This window comes from Anabrus simplex, chromosome 1, assembly GCF_040414725.1.
Source record: "Anabrus simplex isolate iqAnaSimp1 chromosome 1, ASM4041472v1, whole genome shotgun sequence".
Lineage (NCBI taxonomy): Eukaryota > Metazoa > Arthropoda > Insecta > Orthoptera > Tettigoniidae > Anabrus > Anabrus simplex.
This window is the reverse complement of record NC_090265.1, coordinates 549,217,222-549,243,447: the sequence shown is the minus strand read 5'-3', so window position 1 is coordinate 549,243,447 and position 26,226 is coordinate 549,217,222. Positions and strand designations below refer to the sequence as shown.

General features: G+C 38.3%; 1 protein-coding gene across 3 annotated transcripts in view; it reads right to left on the bottom strand.

The window, feature by feature from the left end:
* The window catches only part of LOC136857127 (transcription elongation regulator 1), a 513,780-nt gene that overhangs the window by 174,707 nt on the left and 312,847 nt on the right, over positions 1-26,226 (bottom strand). The window lies entirely within an intron of this gene.

The window sequence follows — 26,226 nt, the reverse complement described above, 5'->3', positions numbered from 1 at the left end:
TGTAAAACTTTTGTTTTTGTTTTTGCTAGTTGCTTTACATCAAACCGACATAGATACGTCTTATGGCGACGACGGGAAAGGAAAAGGCTAGGAGTGGGAAGGAAGTGGTCGTGGCCGTAAGTAAGATACAGCCCCAGCATTTGCCTGGTGTGAAAATGGGAAACCACGGAAAATAATTTTCAGGCCTGCCGACAGTGGGGTTCGAACCTACTATCTCCCGAATACTGGATACTGGCCGCACTTAAGCGACTGCAGCTATCGAGCTCAGTGTAATGTAAAACAGAACAAACAAATTGACAAACAAGCAACCTACATAGCATCAACTGAAAATGCCTGTACACAGTATCTGAGGCCGCGTGAATCTTTTTCTTCATACACATCTACCCCCAAAACAAAAGCTCTACAATATTTTAAACATTTCCCAAGATTTACAACCATGGAAGCAGTAGGCATTATAACCAATATTACTGACCATGGCAGTCTGAAGCTAAGATCTGACAGGGGAGACAAGGAATGCACAGCCTCTCAGGTCGTTATCCAGAAAAACCTTTGCAGTTACAAACTTCTCGACTTCCTCAGGATTTGGGGGAACTTTCAACACGGAGTGCTAATCCCTAGAAGTGTTATAGTGATTGATGAACTGCAACTGGTGAAAGATTTATTACATCACCTATTGTTTTCCTGTGCATTGTTCTTTATATTTTAAGTGATTGGCTAATGATAAACCAGACCATTACATTACATTTCTAATTCTATTTGTATTGAAAAGGTTAAACCATTATATATCTTATTTCAATTTAATTGTGAACTCAGTTCAGTTCGGAACATTATGAAATTCTTATCTTTAAATATTAAACGATCACTTTGTTAATGATCTTGCCTGCCTAAATTAATAGGCCTAGCAACAAACATGAATATTTCTTAACTATAGTGGAAGGGAGTTGCATGTACTATTTTTATCGCAAATCAACCTTCCTGCCATTCGTAAATCTCTGGCAATACGGTACTTGGAATCGAACTCAGGCTCCCGAGAATGGCAGCTAAATGTGCTAACCATTCCGCTGGTGGACATTCTTAGCTACAAGACACAGACCTATATATTACTGATATGCGCTTGCAATGCACAGGTCGGCCACGAAACTATTCACCTATTTGTCCAACGTCATCAGAACTGCAGTAGTCCTACGCTACGGTGGTGGAAATTTCTTAACTACGAAACACAGATGTACTGCATGACTTTGACGCGTTTTCATTGCATGGGTTGTATGGACGAAACTATTCAGAAATTTGTGTGATATCATCAGAGCTGCATAAGGCTTGTAGCTGCTTCGAAGTGGAGTCACTGTTCTTCTTTGACGAATTACACTGGGGGAATCTTGTATGCAAGATTTATTTCTTTTCAATTTCTTCGTATTGAAAAGCCAGGGAGGGGGGGGGGGGTCTAATACACGAGTAAATACGGTAATATGCAAAATCATATCTAATGTTTCCGGGAATGAGAGATTCTTCAAATTAGGCAAAATTTTTAATTAACCGATTTTGAATTATTGAGGTTCTACTGTACTGACAGTGTGAAGGATATTAAGAATGGGAAAATCACAAAGTTACACTCCCATTATTGAAATATAAGCCGAAAACTACAAGCAACATAGAGGAAGATAAGAGAAAATAAAAATTTTTGTGCAGCGAAAAGGTCAGTAAACGTACAAAAATAATACATTGAGGAGTTATGTAGTGGAAATGAGATAGGCAATTTGGAAGAGGAAAGCAGGGTGACGAGAACAGGAAAAGCCTACTAATATCTCGGGATGAGTTTGATGTTGCACACTCCGAAACAATAAATAAACTAGCATAGCCAATAATCCTTTGCAAATCTTGGAACATATGGGTATAGATAACAACAAAGAAGCAACGTTTTGAAGCTGTTACCGTATGTTTACGAATGACAAAATAATTGAAGTTCATTGAGAAAGTGGATGCCAATCCACACATTAAACATGTGCAAATCTTGCAGATGTTGAGCATACTTATGACGACTCTAAACAATGATGTGTACAGTTCGTATTTCTATAAATGTTCTTCCTTGATGTTTTACTATGCTGGTGTTGTAAACACTTGTTTCTTTGGTTTTACGTTCAAACCTATCTAAATTTAACAGCGTAATTTTTTTCATTCTTAGCATGTTTCCTCTTTTTTTTTTTCCCGGTTCTCATAAACATGTCCTAACCAGTTTAGGCTGTATACAATATTTCAAAATAATACTTTCTAATTACTCTACTACTGTAGTTTCAAAACTGTGCAAGCTACAGAATCCCTCATTTCTGGCAATGCCACATTTTTCTAGACCTTAGTCCTACAGAAGGTTACACGAGTTTAAAATATTTTAGCAACGTACTGCACTGCATACATATTAGTCTCTCTTAACAGCAACTGCAGGAAAGTTCTAGTAAAACATGGTATTGAAATACACAATGGGTTTGGAATATTGTGGTAGCAAATGTTTTGGTCTTGCCATTTCAAGGGATATCACTGAGGATGGTGACTGAACATCTCCCTCTGATGCACTACTCCATAATCAATTGTTCATAACTTGATTTGGATCATCATTTATTTCATGATTTGTATAATCACCACCAGTGTTATCATCCTCGCAATCAGTCTCATCTACATTTAAACAAGCCTCGAGAGGAATATAATTGAAAGAGTCTGACAAACCTGTGATGTTGTGTGAATCACATGCTTTGAGAAGAGGCTGAAATGGTTTTAACAAGTCGCCAATCACAGCTTCACTTGCTAATTCTGTGACCACATTACTTTCCAGCAATTTGCACATCTAAATATCTTCATCTCCCAAATAATCTTCTAAATAAGCTCAAAAATAATCATCATCATCATCATCATCATCATCATCATCATCATCTCCTGCAACACACACTTACTTGACTCCATATTGTTTTCTTAACAAGCTGAAAGTACATTTCAACATTGTTTCTTTACAAAAGCTAAAGGCTACAACGGGTACACCATGCTCAATTCTACAGAAATAGCCACTAGAGGATAGGCAAAGACTGATATTACAAAGTATCATGACAAAACTTCGACATCTAAAAGGCTAGTTTCCAATGATTAACATTTAACATGTTAAATGTTAAAACCGTTAAATGTTAACTGGTGACACCATCAACATGTTAACTGTTAAATGTTAAATACTGTTTCATTTAACATTGTATCCACACTTATGAACATGTTAAACTTGACTTCGCTGGGCTGAGTAGCTCAGACGGTTGAAGCGCTGGCCTTCTGACCCCAACTTGGCAGGTTTAATCCTGGCCGAGTCCAGTGGTATTTAAACGTGCTCATGTACATCACCTCATGCCGGTAGATTTACTGCCACGTAAAAGAACTCCTGCGGGACAAAATTCTGGCACCTCGGTGTCTCCAAAAACCGTAAAAGTAGTTAGTGCAACGTAAAGCAAATAACATAACTATTAAACTTGACGTTCTTTGTTTATATACAGATAGTTCATCATATCATTTTGTGGCAGTACATTCAGGTGGTGTCTTGTATTTTTCAAACAAGGCAATGGACTCGGATAAAGACGATTTGGCCTTTGTTATTGCCACTGTTGCTTCTTACAAAATCTTGAGAAGGAAGGAAAAGAGAATGTGGGTTGACATTCTGAATGAGCTAAAATTAGAAGACAGGTTTAGATTTAAAAACTTTGAGAATGTCTGAGCACGATTTTAATATAGTTTTGGAAAAAATACTTCCTTCCATAAGATAGGAGGATACACAGTTACGAGGAGCCATTCCACCTCACCTGCATCTTGGGATAACTCTGCGTTTCCGCACGGTATAAACTTCAACCACTCCCATCCCCGACTTCCGACAATTCTGAACCGTTTGCAATTCTCGACTGCACTGGGAGCGGAGGGAGGCTAGTGTTTTTTTACAATGCACTCGCGGGAGCAATTATACATAATTTCGAGTTCCTGAAAACTGTTGGCTTTCCTCGCTTTATGTCGGTATTCCTTCGATGAGACATTCCACAAAGAATGCCCTTTTATCATTAATAAGTCCAGAGTAATCTCTTTGCTCCACTCCATTCTGACTATAAATTTTAGTATAGTGCAGAGAGAACGACACACGTGCTGTATCTGTAGCTTGTACCTATAATTCTACTTTTTTCATGAGAAGCACGTTGTTTAAGCTGTCTGTTCGCATGGAAAGAGCATGGAAGTTGCCGAATCTCTGCCGACATCTCACGAACACTTTGAGCGGAAAACACGCCAACAGGTTAAAAGTACTTACCTCAACATTCTGAGTTAACATGCAAAGTCAATTGGAAGACGCAATGACAACATACATGTCGATTCTAACATGTTCAATTTAACATGTTGGTGTTAAGTGTTAAATCAGCGGAGGAAAGCCTTAGGGTAATAGATCGGATCAAACTGACAATTTTGTAGGAAACTGTGATTCGACAGACTGGATCTTGATATAGATGTTGATTCCCATGGGGAACCTGTAATATTTGTCCCGAATGAGTAAATTTATGATACCAATATAGTTGGTCGGTTATTGGACATTATAAATTTTCCAGCTAACTCATTCTTGGTTGTCAGCGTTTCACCCGTGTGCTAAGTTGGACTCATCAGTTGGTAAATAACACACCTACCAAGAAGCATGGCTAGTGCATACCGTGGAGGCCACTGCATAGGCTACTTGATAGGGCATCAATTTTTGAAAATGAGACAAAGTCTCTCAGAGTGCAATGGCACTGCCGGTGGCTCCTTCAAAGTCTGGAATGCTTGAAGCTCCAGCAATGGTTAAGCAGTCCTCAAGTGTTCAATAGTAATTCTGCATATGAAATTACTTTTTACAAATTTCATATTGGAAAACATATTTTCAAACACATATGTTGGCCCAAATATTGCCAGCATATATTTTGAAAACTCATGCAAGTTAGGGTAAGAATCTCTATCAAGAGAGATCCAAAATAGCACATTAAATTTCCCAGCCTTTTCTTCTGTATTCTGTGATTCTGCCATGTTGAAGTTCCACAATTATATTTCTTTGGTACATCATTCTAACTGAAACAGGAAAGAGGCTGCAAACTAGAGAAAAGTGAAGTAAACGCTCACTAGCATTTTAAGAGAAAATAGAAGACCTGTTCACTCTCATGATGTTCAAAACACGGTACTGCAACCTATGGAGCAAATACTGTTCTAAGCCTGGGGATAGATAAGTCACACGTTATTCTCTAATAAAATATTTTTACTATTTTAATCCTAATTTTTGTTTTCTTTCTTACTCTTGACAGCATATAAACTGTGCTGATCTGGGGATAAAAGTCACCGGGGTCCGAATCTGGACCGGAGCCCACTATTTGAAGATCTATAGTGTAGATGAAGGAAAGTGTATTAAGACAAACACAAACACCCAGTCCCTGCCATCCAAGCACTTCCTCGGCTTACACTAACAAATTAAGGATATCCATAAACTGTCACCCAGTTCCTGAGCCAAAGAAATAAACCACATGCAGTTGAAGTCCTCGACCCAATCAGGAATCCACTCTGGGGCCCTAAGAACCAAAGGCCAGAATGTTGATCATACAGCCAGGAGTGGGACAGAAGATACAATACTCTCACTCGACATAAATAAGAAAAACTGAGGACAGGAACCCTAAGTGATAACTTCAACAGACCGAGTGTGAGGAGATAGAAGATGAGACAAAATAGGAAGGGATGAGCTCAAAATTCATGCTGCTGCAGCTGCTGATGATCATAAAACCTCAGCTGTGGTGTAGATCTTCTGAAATGGTGCCATCCAGGTGGCCGACCTATCTACCTATTAATCTAATTACACTGAAAATAGAAGTTTAAGAGAAATCCACCTTGTCAATACTGTCCACTCTTCAACAAAACACTTTGTTTATTACATTTATCTACCCATACATGTTTTGAGAAAATTGTTCATTCTCTTCCTCAGCGAAAATAATTTCTTAAAAAAACAGTGATGACTTTATTAAAATCACACAATACATTTTTACCCAAACACTTACAATTAAGACTGTTACGACTATAATTTTTCTACTTCATAAAAAAACTTTCTCGGTTCAACTACGGGATTACAAATAAAACTTGAGCTGCTAGATGTAATAACTATTGTTGAATTTTACATTTTTTAAAATTCTCTCTTAAATTCTTCCTAGTACTAGAATTACAGTATGTGTATACTGTACCGGCAACACCGCTACGAGAGAAGTCCGAAGTATGTTTGTTGAACTTCGCGCGAGGTGGAAGTTAGGCAGCCCGCCGAACGCAGTGACGTACCCAGCGAGTGACGTGGCCGCCGTAAGCCAGCTATGCGCAACCATATATGGTAATGTTCCAGCTTACCCTCAAAAGTACATTTTGCGCTACTTTATCGCTATTTCGACACTGCCACCTTAAAAACCTTTACAATGGACGTCATCTGTCAAGATTTCAAGAAAATCCACTGAGTATCATAGGAGTTATAAGGGTAGATAGTACCCGAGTTCTAGACACTTCCATGCGAATGTGTATAAAAGGAGGACCACCCGACCTACGAATTCAGTATCTGTCACTCAGCCGTCTCTGTGACACGGGTGACAGGAGGAGTATTGTGTGTGTCGAACTTCTAGTTGACAGTCTTCGAAATCCAAGTATTGGAACTTCGGTATTTTCTCTAAGTGCTGTGTCGGGACTTTGTCATATTCTTGAAGTGTCTGATTGGGACTTGGTTATTTTCTGCGAGCATCGTGTTGGAACTTTGTCATATTGAAACATTGGAACTTAGTTATTTCTACACATTGGAACTTTGTTATTTTTTTGAAGTGCCACATAGGGACTTAGTTATTCGATGATGATTGAAAGGACTTTGAATTTTCACGAGTGTTGTGTACCACACTGAACTTACGTTTCGAACTTATTCGAACTTGTATTTTGTGAATCAATTTCTGGAACAATGAAATTTTCCGAGCGTGTAGGATGAACTTGTGCCCTATCAACATAAACTTTCGTGTGAACGATATGACTTGTTTTCCCAAGTACCTCATTGAACTTACGTCTTGTAAAAACTGTGGAACTTAGGGGACGTTCAATGTTACGTTTAATTGTAAAATATGCAATACTTTCCAAGTGCTGCACTGGGACTTGTGTTTTGATTCTTATCCTCATTAAGGACTGTGACAATTCAGAATACGCATGTCGCATTCCCAGAAAGCCTAGAACTTTCCCGTATTTTGAGTGAATCCATAATTTATGAAGTCAGACTTTTCTTTCAAATATTATTTTCTTTAATGGCTATTCACTTCACCTATCGACGGAACAAGACAGTTTCCGAGTGCTATTTATTCAGTTCATTGCCAATGTATTTTAAATCTTCAGGGCTATGCATTTAGAACTGTAGTGACAGTAGTCCTCTAGAACATTCTGACTTACAGTAAGCTTGTGTTATGAACTTGCATTTCTACCTGTACCACGTCAAAATCATCTTGTTCTTCGAGTGATTATTCCAGAACGTTTTGATTTAATATCCCGAGTGCAGTAACAATCATTAAAAGGTCATATCTGTTCAGACAGTGCCGTGAATGTGTGGAGTGCCGTGCAGAAAAATCAAGTGTGAATTACATCTCAAATCGAACCCAGGAACGTGTGCCAATCTTCGAGACATTCCAGAACTCCTCATCCGAGCAGGTGTGGTCCCTGCCCAGGCGATGTCCAGCGCCATCCCAGGACTCGGAGGTACCAACCAGCCACGACGCTTCCATGCTGCTGTACGAAGGTGATATGAACTTGCTTTTGATGATCAATAAACTCAATTTTTCAAAAGAATCTCTAAAATTTATAACTATACCCCTCTCTGTACCAACTCCAATGATAAAGCCACTCCCTAAGATAAGATCAAGTGCCTCAAAGATATGAACACTTTTTACGGGTACAATACCAAATCTTGTTAAAAATTAATTTCATACCACAGCCCGAGTGATTTGTTCTTGTGTTAGACGAACTTCTTAAATACTAACCATGCGAGCCAGGTTGGAAATCAAATTCTTTGAATATACTAAAAAATAATAAAATCCAAATTAGCTCTGTAAGAATGAAAAGAAGATGTCAAAAGTTAAAAATGATGGTAACAGCAGAGTTAGTAGAAGACTTTATTTCGGAGCAGTGGGTTATAAAACATTATTTGGTCACACTCTTAGACAATGAACTGGAGATTACATTCGACCATGTGCAGCCGGGAGGAATTGGGAGGAATGATTTTGAGCACCATTTTGAAAAACTCTGACCAACTCGAATGATCGAGTCAAAACTTGAAAGTGCGAGTTCAACATTCGCGACCTCTGCGTGCTTAAAGATGCAGATGCCAGTCCCTTCCTCAAAGATTTTAATATTTTCTTCATTAGTACGGAATTTCACGAATTTTTCCGTATCCATAACTAGGCTAGTAAATTTCACATGATTATGTTCCCAATCTAGATACAGGTTACCATATCACACGACAAAACATCACTGTACCACTCAACACAAAATAAATTTCTAGCTTCTGGAATGGAACGCAAAATACAAGCACAAACAGGCTCACGTTTTCCGTAATCACGCAACTGTGGCGGCGGCTCTTACCCGAGTTGTAAATCACATTTCTTTTACAAGGGACGACAAATAACATTTTCAGGGCTAGGAAAAACGTGATCGTACTCGTAGTATGCAGTAATAGTGAAACATTTGTGATGTGTGAGGTATGTTTATATGTTCCTAATCCAGATATAGGCTACCGTATCACGCAACATATATTCACTACACTTCACTGTACCACTCAACACAAAATAAATTTCGAACTTCTGAATGGAATGCAAGCACAAATAGACTCACTGTGTTATTCAGCAATCTTGCTGCTAACCGACAAACAAAACTGAACATTCATTAGGCTAACAGCTTGCTCCCCGAATGGTCAAATTATCCTGTGAAGTTCAGGAATGTAACATTTTCAGGGCTAGGAAAAATTTGATCGTACTAAGTGGTAATGGCGAAAATTTGCGAAGTGATAAATGCGGTATATTTATATAGATTTAATACGATGAGAATAAGGACTTCGAATTTACAACATGCTAAGCAGGAAAGTGTGTTAATGAGAAACACACTAACGAGGCTTCACTGTAATCCTTTTCTAACCACTTGTTCTAAAACCTTAAATAAAGGAGGTTATACCGAGATTCATCTGTATTAACTAATATTAAATTCGTCTATGCCTTTATAGACTGGTACAACTCTGGCAATTTTAAATTTAGTTGATACTTTACCCTGTGATAGAATTTTTTTTTTTTTCTATTTGCTTTACGTCGCACTGACAGAGAAGGTCTTATGGTGACGATGGGACAGGAAAGGCCTAGGAATGGGAAGAAAGCGGTCGTGGCCTTAATTAAGGTACAGCCTCAGTATTTGCCTGGTGTGAAAATGGGAAACCACAGGAAACAACTCAAAAACAATTTCAGGGCTGCCAACAGCGGAGTTCAAACCCAGTATCTCCCGGATGCGAGCTCACAGCTGTGCGCTCCTAACCGCACGGCCAACTCGCCCGGTGAGATAGAAATTTATTAACTTCCAAATTTACTCGTGTATTAGACGCCCTCATGTATTAAAGCACCCTTGGATTTTCAAGACGAAGAAAATGATGATGACGCTTGTTGTTTTAAGGGGCCTAACATCGAAGGTCATCGGCCCACCGAAGAAAATGAAACAAAATAGATCTCGCATATAAGACCCCCCAAACGTAATTCGTCAGAGAACAACAACAATTCCGCTTCGAAGCGGCCATAAGCCTTATGAAGCTCTGATGACATCACACAAATTTGTGAATAGTTTTGTCTGTATGATCCACGCAATTAAAATATGCATCGAAGTCATGCAGTATGTCTATGTTTCGTAGTTTAAAAATGTCCGCCTCCGTAGCGTAGGCCCACTGCAGCTCTGATGACATTGCAAAAAGAGGTGAATAGTTTCGTGCCCAACCCGCGCATTGCAAGCACACATCAGTTGTATATATGTCTGTGTTTTGTAGTTAAGAATGTCCGCCAGCGTAATGGTTAGCACAATTAGCTGCCATTCTCGGGAGCCTCACTTTGATTCCCAGTACCATATTGCCAGAGATTTACGAATGGCAGGAAGATTGATTTGCGGTAAAAATGGTACATACAACTCCCTTTCACTGGGGACCTGTCTAAAAAAGAGGTGCACCACTTCGGGATGAAATGAGTTTACTTTAGTTAAGAAATATTCACGGTTGTTGCCAGGCCTATTAATATAGGCAGGCGAGATCATTTACAAAAGTGATCATTTAATATCCCGTAACTCGGGCCAGTATAGGTTTTTTCGGAGAGAAGTCGGTTTAAAACGTGATGAAAACAATCCAATCACAATTGTTTTACTCGCCAACGAACGTAAAAAATAATAATAATCATATCAATTTTTAAGTCCCCACTTACTTTCAACGATTTTCGGAGATGCCAAATAAAACATAATAGGGTGTGCGTTAATAAAAAATGAAAAAATGAACACACGAAAAACATTATGATAACAAAACGCATATAGATATTCAAAGATATAAATTTCATTATGATAGATCCGTATTGAACTGTGATTACAATAGTATTTAAATAATATATTATTAAGGTCCACCTTTTCAATACAAACTTTATTTACTATTATGTATTAAGCCTCCACACGCAACAATCATCATCCTTCAAGATTCTAAAAACAGAAGAGCCTTCCTAACATCATGCTTCGCATCCATGTGTACTGAATTTATGAATACCTTCAGAAGACAGCGTGACTTCAGCTCAGTTGATCTTTGAATGGAAAGCAGCATCTTTAAGGAGCTAGCCTATATTGAATTCCTTGACCCTCTCTTTCTTTAAAAACTTTTTTAATGTTGTACGGCGCACTGGATTTTATATGAATCTCTATCATAGAGCAATATTTAACGCAGTGCAGCACATCTCTTGAATCTTATCTTAAGTTCTTACATGATACGTACATTTTTAAGACCTTTGTGTCATTACATTGTTTAATTTCCTCGATACATTTGATTTGCTTCAGGCTGATGATGACCTACTGTTAGGTCGAAACTAGTCCCTGAAATGTAATTTAAAAACATTGTACAATTTGTAATGAAAAAGTGGACCTTACTAATATATTATTTAAATACACCTGTAGATATCCAAAAATGCGGCAAACCTTCCTGTTATTTGTTTTTATTCTTTCGGTAGTGGAACGTTTGGCACTATCCGGGTGATACCATACCTAAGCTAAACAATGCGATCTCTCATATCTCATTTACAGCTGTTTAGGTAAATCCTGATGTGATAAATGTAGAGAACAAGCATGAAATATACTTAAAAATAAAGGTGTGGCTTTCAACAGCCGCAGTTATCAAAAGAATACTTCCAGTCACTATGTAATATATTCAGAAATACAACTCGTAACATACGCTAGTTATCAGCTGGTGGTTTGGCCCGCTTTACAATACATATTTATTCAGGAGTGGCTTCTGCCACACATACACCAGGCAGGAATATCAGATACCATTTCCAAAAACCATTTGGGAATAGTTTCAGTCTGAACTCTATAGTCGGGAACGAAACTATTTCTAAAGGTTCAATATGACGGGACCTCGAATGCTCTCGGTCTCTACTGCAGTGCATGACTGACAAGGTGGCGGTGAAGATGACGTCACTTGGAATGATGACAGGCCGGTAGCAGGGAAGTTAGCGGCGCAAGACAATTAAAATGAAAGCAGTGATCAGGTTTACAGTGTGGTAGGCCTACTGCTCAAATTAGAGACAAATGACTGGTCAGTGGATTATTTTGTATCAATATAGCATAATATGATAATACGGATACCCTTATCCCTTTTCTCTACGGGGTCAAGTATGAAGTGAGACGAATCTTCGCAGAGAGTTTTTACGAATGCATGCCTTTCCTGATGTCGAACTCATCAGACGAATTAATGAGATGAGATGACATGATGTAACTAAAATGGATATATATTTTATATGTCGGCCTAAAAGTTGTGTTCACCATTTATTGACTTTTTACATTTAGAAATACTACCTTCCAATGAAAATAGCCAGTACAACTCAAATACATTCATAGGTTTGTTAACGAACAGTGTAGAATGTTTACACGTACAATTTATAGTTCTTAATAGCCTAGAAAACATGTGTTCACTGCACAAAATTTGAGGTTATCGCATATTGGACCCCCGTTACTTTTTTGGGCTGTAAAAGTGGGGATAAAAGGGGGTCTAATGCGCGAGTAAATACGGTAATTTTGTGATGTGAGGTGTAATAAATTTAGAGAGTCTCTTTATAAGAATATTACTAATAACAAAACAGTCAACATTACAGCCATTTTTAAGATTATTAATTATTTTGTGGATTTCACTTTCCAGCCCACAAGAGTAAAGCTCATGTCACAGATGCCATATCTGAACATAAAAATAATTACTACCAGAATTAACAAAGCTAAGGCTATTTTTATGGTAGTTCAAGTTTATACTCCTCAGCAACCATACACCAAAGATTAGTTTCTCGAAGACCTGGCAGACCAAAGAAGATATAATTGGGGATCTGAATGCCCAAATTGTAGCTAATAGATCTGGATATGAGATGGGCTCTTTTTTTGGTAAGAAACAAGAGATGTCGAGGGAGAGTTTGCGTGTAAAAAAACACCTCTTAATAAACATGGCATTCTTTCAGATTATTAGATATGGCTGAGATGGGTGACCTAAAAGAATAATTTAGATTACTGTGTTTGAGTGAACATTTTAGATGCCAAAATTATATAATGTGAATGTTTGTACAGTGACTACATCTACACTAGTGTCCAAAAGTTAAGCACAATCACTAAACGAGGCCATACCGCCTGATAGGAATGTCAGACGGATTGCTGAACAAACGGAAGTTGAATCACACACCATGTGTCACACAACTTGTCCACAAAAAGTGTCAAAAAGGCTCTGATATCTAAGGTACACCTTTGACAACAACTAACAAAACTTGGCAATGGCTTCCACAACAAAACATGCTGTTAACAGGGTGTATGGTTACCCCTCAAGGCCACACATGCTTCGCAGCGACGTGGCATGCTCTCTGTCAGATGATCCAAGAGCTCTTGTGGCAGTCGATCCCATGCCTTCTAAAGGGCAATGCGAAGGCCTTTTTTTATAATGGCTGTGTGAAATGGAAGAGACAACCAGCAGTAGTTATATTTGGCAAAGTTGTACAACCCCACTAATATTTGCCAAATCAAAATCTGCGCCTGAAATCAGAGGATATAAAACAAAGTTTTTGAAAGAGCCATAACTAATGATTTTGTGATAAACTGAAGAGTATGCTCTGCCTGTTTGATGAAAAGTGAAACAGAATACTAATTGAAACACAAAATTGCTAACTAATGACTACATGGTGAAAAGTTGAACTAACTGATTCAGTACAGTTTTGTGGGTTCCCTCGCTAAAAATAAGTGCAACAGAACACCAATGGAAATACAAAATTGCTAACTAATAACTACATGGTGAAAAATTGAACTAACTGATTCAGCACAGTCTTGTGGGTTCCCTCGCTAAAAGTAATGTCGCTCTACGATAGCTCTATGTTTCTTAATGTTGAGAATATTAAAATTCTGTTGGCATCATGACGACATGAATCATAGATCAAAAATTTTCACCATTTGCCATTTGACTCTTCAGTGGCTAGTATTATCTCACCAAGAATAGAAACAGCAATTAACAGAACACCTAAAAGAGAAGTATTTGGAGAGACAATTGCTGGGTGGATATCAACACATTAAATACGCAATGAGCAAATGGTACCTTCATAATCAACAAGGAAAAAACCTCTTAAGCAGACCATTATTTCAAAGATGACAGTATGCATTGGATTCCATCTTGTACAATACATCTCACAAATACCATATACTGAAATTACAACCGATTCAACAGTGTCAAAATCCATCTAAATAATTAGGCCAAGGAATACCATAGAATTAGCTATGAAACAAGGGGAAAGAGTTGCTGCAACAAAGATAGAGGAAGGATTGCAGGACACAGTTTGACCTTAAGCTGAGGGCAGACCTGCAGACCTTGTCGTATTTATACTGACAATGAAAAAAAAAAATCTATGCAAGATAAAAATGGGGAATATTTTTCACCCTCAATTCCATATCAAAATTAGGGTTCATGATATATGTGATTTAAGCATGGTAAGTGGATGTTAACACATAACGGACATTTTCTTAATATGGATTCGTTGGTGTTGGACCATGTCTCTGCTAACCTACACAGCATCTTTTTCAACAATGATTTATCAGCAAACTAAAACACGTCCTCACGTGTCAAAGAGTTTTAGGATATTGGAGATCAAAATGATTTAGAACAGAAAGAGGTGAGCTAAAAGATAATTCTCTTTCTCCAGGACTCCTCACCGTGCATACTGTGATAATAAAAGAAATCAAAGGAATACAAAATATCAATGTCTTTCTTTTTCATGGTAATGTAATCTGTGGAAAAAGTACACGATATATACAAGTAAGTGGACATTAATACATTATGGACATTTTTTTACTATGGTATATTAGTATTGGACCATATCGCTGCTAACCTACACTGCAGCTTTTCAGACATCCGTTAGGATTGGCAGAGGGTAAGTTTTTAACATAGTCTGTTTGCCATTTACAGTAACTCCCTTGTCGTAAACTATATTCTGTACTTGATTTATGAAATTGGACCCTGTTGTCATCTATTCAATATTTCAATCACTTGATACAGCACTACACAGATATTTAAAAGTATTAAAACACTTGAATCTTCTTCAGCTCTAATATGAGATTACAAAGGTTGAGTTTCTTGTTAATTTTCATTTGTCATCACACTTCGTTAACTTGAACTCTTAAAATTTTGTGTTTCAACATTCTTTAACTTTTTACACAGATTACATTACCATTATAAACAAAGACATTGATATTTTGTATTCCTTTGATTTCTTTTATTATTATGGTATACACAGTGAAGAGTCCTGGAGAAAGAGAATTATCTTTTAGCTCACATCTTTCTGTTCTAAATCATTTTGATCTCCAATCTCCTAAAACTCTTGAGACATGAGGATGTATTTTAGTTGGCTGATAAATCATTTGATTTACAACAAACATTTCTTTGATATAGACATATCAGAATCTCATTCATTTCCTGTATAATGGCAATTAGTGGTAAAAGTGGGTTCGTCTTGGGCATGTTTGCAAACCGTATAATCCTGAATACCAACCACACTTAGTAGAACCTCGATTATATATTGCCGGAAACTATGTTTTCCCGTATTATTCGCTCAAATTACGGTCCAGATATTTCAGTCCCATTAATGCTAAATCCTCGATCGTGCATTTTCCAAGAAACTGCATCTCACGAAAGGACGGCTACGGCATACTTACGGATCTTGATTGTTAACTTTTTCAGAGTACAGTACATAATCAATGTTAATAAACCAATATGAATTATATGATGTTCGTGAGGCGTCTTAGCATTACTCGGATCATGCGTGTATCCAAAGAGAATAATTGTGTCACACCATGTTATCTACAAGTCTCTGAGACTCTCTCTACCGGAAGTCACCTCCAGCGCCCCAGGAACACATTGCTGGAGGCGAGTGCTGCCTGGAAGGTGTTGCACTCTGATGAGCAACTATTGATACACAATAACATTACTGTACATAACATTTGTGTAAATCAGGATGCTTGTTAAGTCTGTACTCTAGTTGGTGGAATCTCCAAACTGCTTGGTCGTACGACTTTCCCAACTCTTGATGATTCTCCTTTAGAGGTACCCTGACTATGAACCTCCCTTTACTGTCTCTTGTTGTGTTGTTCTTGACATGTTGCTCGCATTGTTGTTCTTCCACTGTTCTGGGTTGTGTGTTCAATTCTTCGATTTCCCAAAACTGACGTAGCTGATGATCAAGGTTTTCCTTACTTCTTATGAAACACGATGTCACAGGGTTGTCATTTACAGTATGGTGTTGAAACTTGCCAGAAACTATCCAACCTAACTCAGTGTTTTGAAGTACAGGAAAATCACCTGTGCGAGTCTTTCTTTCCATTATCAAAATGTCATGAAATAGTTCCGCCCCAATAATTATATCAATGGTAGCCGGGTGGTAAAACTTAGGATCCGGTAATGTAATGTGATCAGGAATGTTCCAAGACTTGTAATCCAGTGGCATTGTGGGCATCTGTCCTGTTATGACTGGAACTACTAAACAATTAATCCCAGCCTTGAATGAGGTTGCAGCGGAATGTATCTCAACGTCAACGCTGTGTGTAATTGACGAAGAGGCCTGATTCATCCCTAGCACAATTGTGTTATTTCTCTTGGTTCTTAAATGAAGTCTGTTGACGATGTCTTCAGATATTAGATGGGTTTGACTGCCACTGTCTAGAAGTCCTCGTACCTTGTGAAATTTTCCATTGTGGTCTCTAATGTTAACAACAACAGTTGACAATAATACATGTGGTGTATCATTATGACTTGACCTGGGTACTTTTCTTGCTGTGTGCACGCTGGCAATGAGTACATCATTAGATCGAGGATGAATAACCTCTCTACTTGTAATGCTGCTACAACAGGAGGTATTAGTGTCTATGTGCAACAATGTATTATAAGGTTTATTACACTTGCGACAATGACTAGAAGTGCACTCTTTAACTGCATGATCTGATTTTAGGCAATTAAAACATAGTTTATTATCATGTACACAATCTCTCCTCTGATTAGTGTCTAGTTTATGAAATATTTCACATGCAAACAATTTATGCTTGTGATTACAACAAGGGCAGTGACCTTCAGTGCGAGTCATATGTGTGAAGGTATGAGATTTCCCCTTAGACATGCGAGTCTTAGAAACAGCACGTCCTGATTGACCTTGACTGGAGTTGGATTGTATGCTTTTTAATGCTCGACATTTATGCTCTAAATGTTTGTAAAGGTGCAGAAGTATTGGATTTTCCATAGAATCTAACTCAAATTCCCAACCTCTCCTTGGTTCATGATCTAACTGGTCTACTGCATGCTGTGCTAAGATAATATCTTCCAATGGATTGTCTAACTGAAGGGCTTTCAAGGCTTGCAAATTACTGGAAAATGTGTTTATGAATTGCCTAAGTCCAACAGCTGATTCTCTTTTTATAGGCTTAATATTCAAAATCTCTCTCATGTGTGTTGACGCAATTACCCTTTTATTCTGAAATTTACTGCACAGCAAGTCCCATGCAACACTGTAATTGGTTTCAGTAGTAGGTAAGTTTTTAATTAATGCCTTGGCTTGACCTTGCAGTGCTCCTAACAAATAATGAAATTTTTCAATTGTTCCCAAACTTGCATTATTATGAACTATGGCCTTGAAGTTATCTGAAAAAGATAACCAGTCTTCATAGTTCCCATTGAATGTCGGCAACTTGACCGCAGGTAACCTCAAGTTTGAGCTATTATTTAAGGCACTGTGATCTGAACTGGGACTACTTTCACTATGAGCTTGTGATGGGAATAATAAATCTTGCATCCTAGCCTTCAAACTATATATGTTTGTTTCCATATTCTCCCTATCCTTAGTCTCGTCAGTGGCTACATCTTCCACATCTAGCCGAGACTGAATGGCGTCATGTACCATCACAAGATAATCCAGCGGACTTGATTTCTCGAGGCGTCAGACCAACAGATCTGCAAAACTCAACCATTTGGTGGTCAGGACCCGCCTGATTGTCCACTTCTGAATTAAATTGGCCGCAGAACAACAATGTTGAGGATTCGCTCACCATAGCAGAGCAGCAACAATCATCCACACTATTAGCAGTGACACAAGCTGAAACTATTATTGAAAAATTCACATCATTAATAAGACTGCAACGAGTAATAGCTTATTGTTACAGATTTTTGCATAACACTAAGCATGCCAGGGACAAGAAAATTGGACCTTTAAATGTTGAAGAACTGGAACATTCATTAGAAGTCTGCATTCGTATTGCACAAAATGCAACTTTCTCAGAAGAGATCGGAGACCTGAAAAACAGAGGCGTAGTCTCTAAGAAGAGCCAGATAAGGAACCTATGTCCCTTCTTACACAACAATATTCTAAGGGTCGGAGGCAGGTTGAAGAATGCATCGATTCCGTTTTTATCCAAACATCCAATACTGTTGCCATCAAAACATTATCTTACAGAGCTGATCATAAGACATGAACATCTTCAACAGTCCCACGCAGGACCTAGATTGTTATTGGCTTGTCTTCGGGAAAGATATTGGATCCTGAATGGTAGAAATGTGATAAGACATCAGATACACAAATGCATGAGATGTCACAGATAAAGAGCAGTAACTGCACAGTAAATCATGGCCGACCCACCCAAGCATCGTGTGCAACCAACTCGACCATTCAGCACTTGTGGTATTGATTATGGTGGCTGTATTCTTTTACTCCCCATCAACAAAAGGAGCAAGGTGTGAATAAGGGAATATATAGCATTATTCGTTTGTTTTTCTACTAAGGCAATTCACCTTGAGGTAGTAAGTAGCCTCACCAGCGAAGCATTTCTAGCTGCCCTGTGGCGATTCATAGCGAGACGGAGGAAACCTGTTGACATATACAGCAATAATACCAATATAATGGTCCGTTATTGGACATTATAAATTTTCCAGCTAACTCATTCTTGGTTGCCTGCGTTTCGCCCTCGTGAGCTAAGTTAGGCTCGTCAGTTGGGACTTAGCACACCACCCAAGACGCAAGGCTAGTGCATACCGTGGAGGCCACGAGGAGCACACGAGGGCGAAACGCAGGCAACCAAGAATGAGTTAGCTGGAAAATTTATAATGTCCAATAATGGACCATTATATTGGTATTATAAATTTTGCTCATTCAGGACAAATATTTTAGGTTCCCTATGGGAATCAACTCTGCATCATTTGACGGCCAGGCAGGCATCTATTTTTGGAAATGAGACATAGCTCTCATAGTGCATTGGCACTGCTGGTGGCTTCAAATAGCCTATACCAGGGCCTATCAAACGCCCAAAATCTCACGCGTGCAGATAGAGGCACAAGAGCACCCTGCACTGTGCATCGCTGCCGCTTGGCATGGCTCGGATCAACGCTTCGTCTCTGGGCTACTCGGCTAAGCTCAGCTCCACTCGCCTATTCTCGGCTCAAGTCAGCCTGGATTTGGAGCGCTACGGCGCAAGTGGGACAGAGGGAGACAGGCGTGAGGAAAGAGAGAGTAAGCGCTATTGCTTCAAATCGAGGAGTGGGGGGTCTGCACTCTGTTCAACCAAGCCAAGTCGTCGTCTTGCACCGTGCACAGTGCATGCACTACACGCATGCGCCCTGAGAGGCCCTGGCCTATACAGTGGCCTCCACAGTATGCACTAGCCTTGCGTCTTGGGTGGTGTGCTAAGTCCCAACTGACGAGCCTAACTTAGCACACGAGGGCGAAACGCAGGCAACCAAGAATGAGTTAGCTGGAAAATTTATAATGTCCAATAACGGATCATTATATTGGTATTATAAATGTACTCATTCAGGACACATATTTTAGGTTCCCTATGGGAATCAACTCTGCATCATTTGATGGCCAGGCAGACATCTATTTTTGGAAATGAGACATAGCTCTCATAGTGCATTGGCACTGCTGGTGGCTTCAAATAGCCTATACAGTGGCCTCCACGGTATGCACTAGCCTTGCATCTTGGGTGGTGTGCTAAGTCCCAACTGACGAGCCTAACTTAGCACACGAGGGCGAAACGCAGGCAACCAAGAATGAGTTAGCTGGAAAATTTATAATGTCCAATAACGGACCATTATATTGGTATTATAAATTTACTCATTCGCATCATTATACAGCAATAATGTGACAACATTTACCGGAGCTGACAAGGAACTGCAAGATCTTCATCAGCTCATGTCATCAAACCAATTCCAGGAGGAAATTACAGACAGTATGAGTAATAAACGTATTAAGTTGCATTTCATACCTCCACGAACCCTGCATTTTGGTGGAATCTGGAAAGTAGGCATTAAATCAGTAAAATAGCATTTGCGCAGAGTTGTAGGTAATGCAGCTCTTACAAATGAAGAAATGTGTACTGTGCTTACACAAATTGAAAGTTGCTTAAATTCAAGACCGCTCACATCTCTGTCCTCTGATCCCACAGATCCTAAGGCTTTAACACCAGGACATTTTTTGATCGGAACCAATCTATCCTCAATCCCTGAACCCAGTCTGACACTTGTTCCCAGCAATCAATCAACATATTGGAAATGTCTTCAGCAGATAGTGCAGCATTTCTGGTCCAGATGGTACAAGGAGTACCTTACTCAGTTGCAGCAGAGGCCCAAGTGGGTCAGTCAGCAACCCAACCTTAGGGTTGGAACTGTGGTCGCAGTCAAGGACGATAACCTGCCACCACTGCAGGTGTTAACAAAACCAATATGAATTATATTTCATTCATTATTAAGATCCGAGTGATTATTTGTGCCAGCTCAACTTCATGGAAACCATATTACAGTTCACTCAGTAACTTGTACCAGACCACAAACATTTTGATTATGTACTCTGAAAAAGTTAACAATTGAATTACATGATGTTCGTGAGGCATCTTAGCATTACTCGGATCATGCGTGTATCCAAAGAGAATAATTGTATCACACCATGTTATCTACAAGTCTCTGAGACTCTCTCTACCGGAAGTCACCCCTAGTGCCCCAGGAACACATTGCTGGAGGCGAGTGCTGCCTGGAAGGTGTTGCACTCTGATGAGCAAGTATTGATGCACAATAATATTCTCCCCCCTGTTGATTGTTCACAATCAAAACAAAGAGAAACACTACAAGTTTTTACACACTGAAATAATGTCACAAGAAAACACAAAATTTTTTAAAAATAAACACAAAACACTCAAATAAAGACTGTCACTGACATTTACGCAGATAGTTCATTCAATAGGTAAAGGACTGAGTTTCACAATGGGTCGCCTGAGTTGACCATTTGTCATTCTTACAGTCGCTACTCTGACAAGCTCATCTTTCCCAGGATGACGTTCTTGGACTACTGCAAGCTTCCACTGCAGTGGTGGCAGGTTATCGTCCTTGACTGCAACCACAGTTCCAACCCTAAGGTTGGGTTGCTGACTGACCCACTTGGGCCTCTGCTGCAACTGAGTAAGGTACTCTTGTACCAACTGGACCAGAAATGCTGCACTATCTGCTGAAGACGTTTCCAATATGTTAATTGATTGCTGGGAACAAGTGTCAGACAGGGTTCAGGGATTGAGGACAGGTTGGTTTCGATCAAAAAATGTCCTGGTGTTAAAGCCTTAGGATCTGTGGGATCAGAGGACAGAGATGTGAGTGGTCTTGAATTTAAGCAACTTTCAATTTGTGTAAGCACAGCACACATTTCTTCATTTGTAAGAGCTGCATTACCTACAACTCTGCGCAAATGATATTTTACTGATTTAATGCCTACTTTCCAGATTCCACCGAAATGCAGGGTCCGTGGAGGTATGAAATGCCACTTAATATCTTTATTACTCATACTGTCTGTAACTTCCTCCTGGAATTGGTTTGATGACAAGAGCTGATGAAGATCTTGCAGTTCCTTGTCAGCTCCAGTAAGTGTTGTCGCATTACTGCTGTATATGTCAACAGGTTTCCCCCGTCTCGCTATGAATTGCCGCAGGGCAGCTAGAAATGCTTCGCTGGTGAGGCTACTTACTACCTCAAGGTGAATTGCCTTAGTAGAAAAACAAACGAATAATGCTATATATTCCCTTATTCGCACCTTGCTCCTTTTGTTGAAGGGGTGTAAAAGAATAGGGCCACCATAATCAATACCACAAGTGCTGAATGGTCGAGTTGGTTGCACACGATACTTGGGTAAGTCGGCCATGATTTGCTGTGCAGTTACTGCTCTTAATCTGTGACATCTCATGCATTTGTGTATCTGATGTCTTATCACATTTCTACCATTCAGGATCCAATATCTTTCCCGAAGACAAGCCAATAACAATCCAGGTCCTGCGTGGGACTGTTGAAGATGTTCATGTCTTATGATCAGCTCTGTAAGATAATGTTTTGATGGCAACAATATTGGATGTTTGGATAAAAACGGAATCGATGCATTCTTCAACCTGCCTCCGACCCTTAGAATATTGTGTAAGAAGGGATATAGGTTCCTTATTTGGCTCTTCTTAGAGACTACGCCTCTGTTTTTCAGGTCTCTGATCTCTTCTGAGAAAGTTGCATTTTGTGCAATATGAATGCAGACTTCTAATGAATGTTCCAATTCTTCAACATTTAAAGGTCCAATTTTCTTGTCCCTGGCATGCTTAGTGTTATGCAAAAATCTGTAACAATAAGCTATTACTCATTGCAGTCTTATTAATGATGAGAATTTTTCAATAATAGTTCCAGCTTGTGTCACTGCTAATAGTGTGGATGATTGTCGCTGCTCTGCTATGGTGAGCGAATCCTCAACATTGTTGTTCTGCGGCCAATTTAATTCAGACGTGGACAACCAATTTAAAGTCTATCAAGTTCCACCTTTTCAATACTAATACAATGTTGTTGGATGATATTTACAACATTATTTATTATTACAGTACATGTTTCGGTGCTCTATTAAGTCACCATCATCAAATGATTTAGAAAATGTGAAAAAACTTGGCGATATAAATATTTAATATTAAACAAAATATTGTCATGATTAGTTCATACATATACATAATTTACAACAGAATATTTATTGATTAAATCCTAAACATCTATTATGTTATATTAAATTTCCCTAATATGTAACATGAAAATTCTTGTAAGTCATAATTCTAAAAAAAATTTTCATCTGGTTGATGATTTGTCTTAAACATTCTTTAATGTCTGAAATCCTATGCTCTCGTGCTGCCTAATTAGAATGCACACTTAAAATTGAGGAATTAAAATTGCATGCAGTCCATTTGATGTTAAAAATGTTCATTTCCTTTGTATATTAGCTGTTTTTGTTGGATGAATCAATCAATCAATACTGATCTGCATTTAGGGCAGTCGCCCAGGTGGCAGATTCCCTATCTGTTGCTTTCCTAGCCTTTTCCGAAATGATTTCAAAGAAATTGGAAATTTATTGAACATCTCCCTTGGTAAGTTACTCCAATCCCTAACTCCCCTTCCTATAAATGAATATTTGCCCCAGTTTGTCCTCTTGAATTCCAACTTTATCTTCATATCGTGATCTTTCCTACTTTTATAAACGCCATTCAAACCTATTCATCTACTAATGTCATTCCACGCCATCTCTCCGCTGACAGCTCGGAACATACCACTTAACAGTTCAACAATAATAAAGGTGTTTTAATTTATTCCACCTATTCAATACTTATATATTCACTTATAGTTGTTACATAATGAAATTCTTGGTTACACGGGACATGTTTCGCCCTCAATTAAGGGCATCTTCAGCCTAAATACAATAATCAAAAATACAACTAAATTAAAAGTGGAAGTTAAATACAATCATCAAAAATACAACTAAAATAAAAAGTGGAAGTTAAAAGTTTAGTCTGTTATTAAAATTCGGAACAATAAAAATGTGAAAAATGATAAAATAAAAAGATGCTAATGGAAAACTGTCTTAAACTATAATCTTGTCGGAGACTAAAACTTCTATTAAAATTCTAATTAAAACAGTTCATATAAAATAATGGAAAATCAAAGTGGTAGTAATAAAATGCCAACGACATGAGGGCGTGTACACAAGCATAAACTTGATTGTCATGAATACAATCTTTTCAAGGCCGCTGATGAAATTCGTAGCAAGTAAGGCAGAAGCGTCTATTGAAAAATTGTAAGAGGCCGTTAGCACCGGTAGGTAATAAAATGGCTGAATCCTTGCCAGAAAATGTCAACAGATGCAGAAATAAGTTTTCTGAAAGAGAAGGAAAAGAAGAAATAAGAAATTGAACGTAAGGAGAGAATTCAGTCTTACATAATTTTGAAACAGATGAGGACTTACATGTAAGTGGAAGTTGTTATTTGTTAACTACTGTTGAGTTGGTTGCTGCCCGTCTGTTGGCTCTGAGCCTGGTGTTATAACTGTGCTGCAGAGGCGGTAGTGAACTGGGAGGGGAAGGAATAGGGGAGTGAGGAAGGGAGGAGAGGATGGGTGGAGTCAAATGTGACGAGGCTGACAAAGGGGCGGAGTCAACTGCATTGCTGGAAGTAGGCCTAATATCTGTAGGTATGGGAGGAGTATTAGGGTTTGAAGAATTAAATATATTAGGTATCCTAAATTTATTCGAACTAACTGACTTTAATAATTCCGGCATTAATTCATGTAGCATACTTTTATTGTCCGTGGTTTCATTGAGATTCGTTTGCTTATTGTACGTCTGATCTAAATAGATGTATAAACTTTCTAATTCGTTCAGCATTCTTCCTTTTTGTATGTTTCTAATTATCGCTAAGTCTTTCTCTATGGATTCAAATCTGTGACCAGTCTCCCTCATATGCAAACTCATCGCTGAGTATTTCCTATGTTTTTCCGCGTTAACATGTTCCATGTATCTTGTCATAAAATTTCTCCCAGTCTGTCCAACATATGAAAAATTACACTGAGTACATTTAAGTCTGTATACTCCCGATCCTAAATAACGATTCTTATCATAATTAACTTTTTTATGATTAAAGAATATGGACTGGTTAGTATTAGTAGTTCTAAAAGCTATATTAAAATTATGTTTCTTGAATACGCTAGTAATCTGGTGTATAGCTGGATTATTAAAAGTGAATGTAGCATACTCAGTTTTTTTGGTCTTTTCTGGTATCAGATTCGTAGATAATTTGTTCTTAATTTTATTGATTAATTTGTTGATCATTTCTATTTTGAAACCATTTTGTTTAGCGAGGTATCTAATATAATTTAATTCTTTCTTCAAATTCTTGGGAGATAGAGGGATTCTAAGTGCTCTATAAATTAGACTGTGATAAGATGCTTGTTTATGTGAACTCGGGTGTAAAGAGGAATTGTTTATAGTTGTAGATGATTGTGTCGGTTTTCTAAATATTTCGAAATCAAAAGTGTTAACCTTACGCGTAACTGTTATATCTAGAAAATTCAATGAGTTATCGACTTCGTCCTCTCTCGTGAATTTCAAATTAGGTTCGATTTCATTTAATTTATTTAAGATTTCTTGACTATTAGTGACATCTTTGTTTATGATTACAAATGTATCATCTACATATCTCAACCATAAATCTATTCCTTTAATTTTTGCTATTATTTCATTGTGTTCGATTGAATCCATAAATATGTCGGCAAGGATGCCCGATATTGGGTCACCCATTGCTAATCCATTCTGTTTATAAATATTATTGTTAAATGTGAAGTAATTATTGTCTAATACGAACTTTAACAATCTAGTGAATTCTTCTACTTCCATTTTACTAAGATTGCTGTGTTTACAAATATTATCATGAATGATATTAAGAGTTTTATCTGTCGGAATATTCGGGAACATATTCACTACGTCATACGAACACATCATCTGGTTTGAAAGTACGCCAAATCCAAGCAAAATGTCACACAAGTCAATGGAATTTCTTAATGGTTATTATAAAAAGTGTAATGTCTTTTCAAAAAATTGTGAATGCATTTGGAGACTTTATACGTGGGAGAATTACGGCAATTGATAATCGGACGAATCGGAATATCTTTTTTATGTATTTTGGGCATAGCTCTGGTTTCCGGGAGCCTAGGATTCATATTGACAAGTTTTAATTGTTCTTGTTCAGTAAAGAGAGATGTGGATCTTTTAAGTAAGGCTTTTAAGTTGCGTTGAATTTTAGCTAGCGGATTTTTTGTTACTAATGTGTATTTGTTATTATCAAAAAATTCTTCAGTTTTCTTGATATATGTATCTTTATCCATCAAAACGATCGCACCCCCCTTGTCAGCCTCCCTTACCTACAGATATTAGGCCTACTTCCAGCAATGCAGTTGACTCCGCCCCTTTGTCAGCCTCGTCACATTTGACTCCACCCATCCTCTCCTCCCTTCCTCACTCCCCTATTCCTTCCCCTCCCAGTTCACTACCGCCTCTGCAGCACAGTTATAA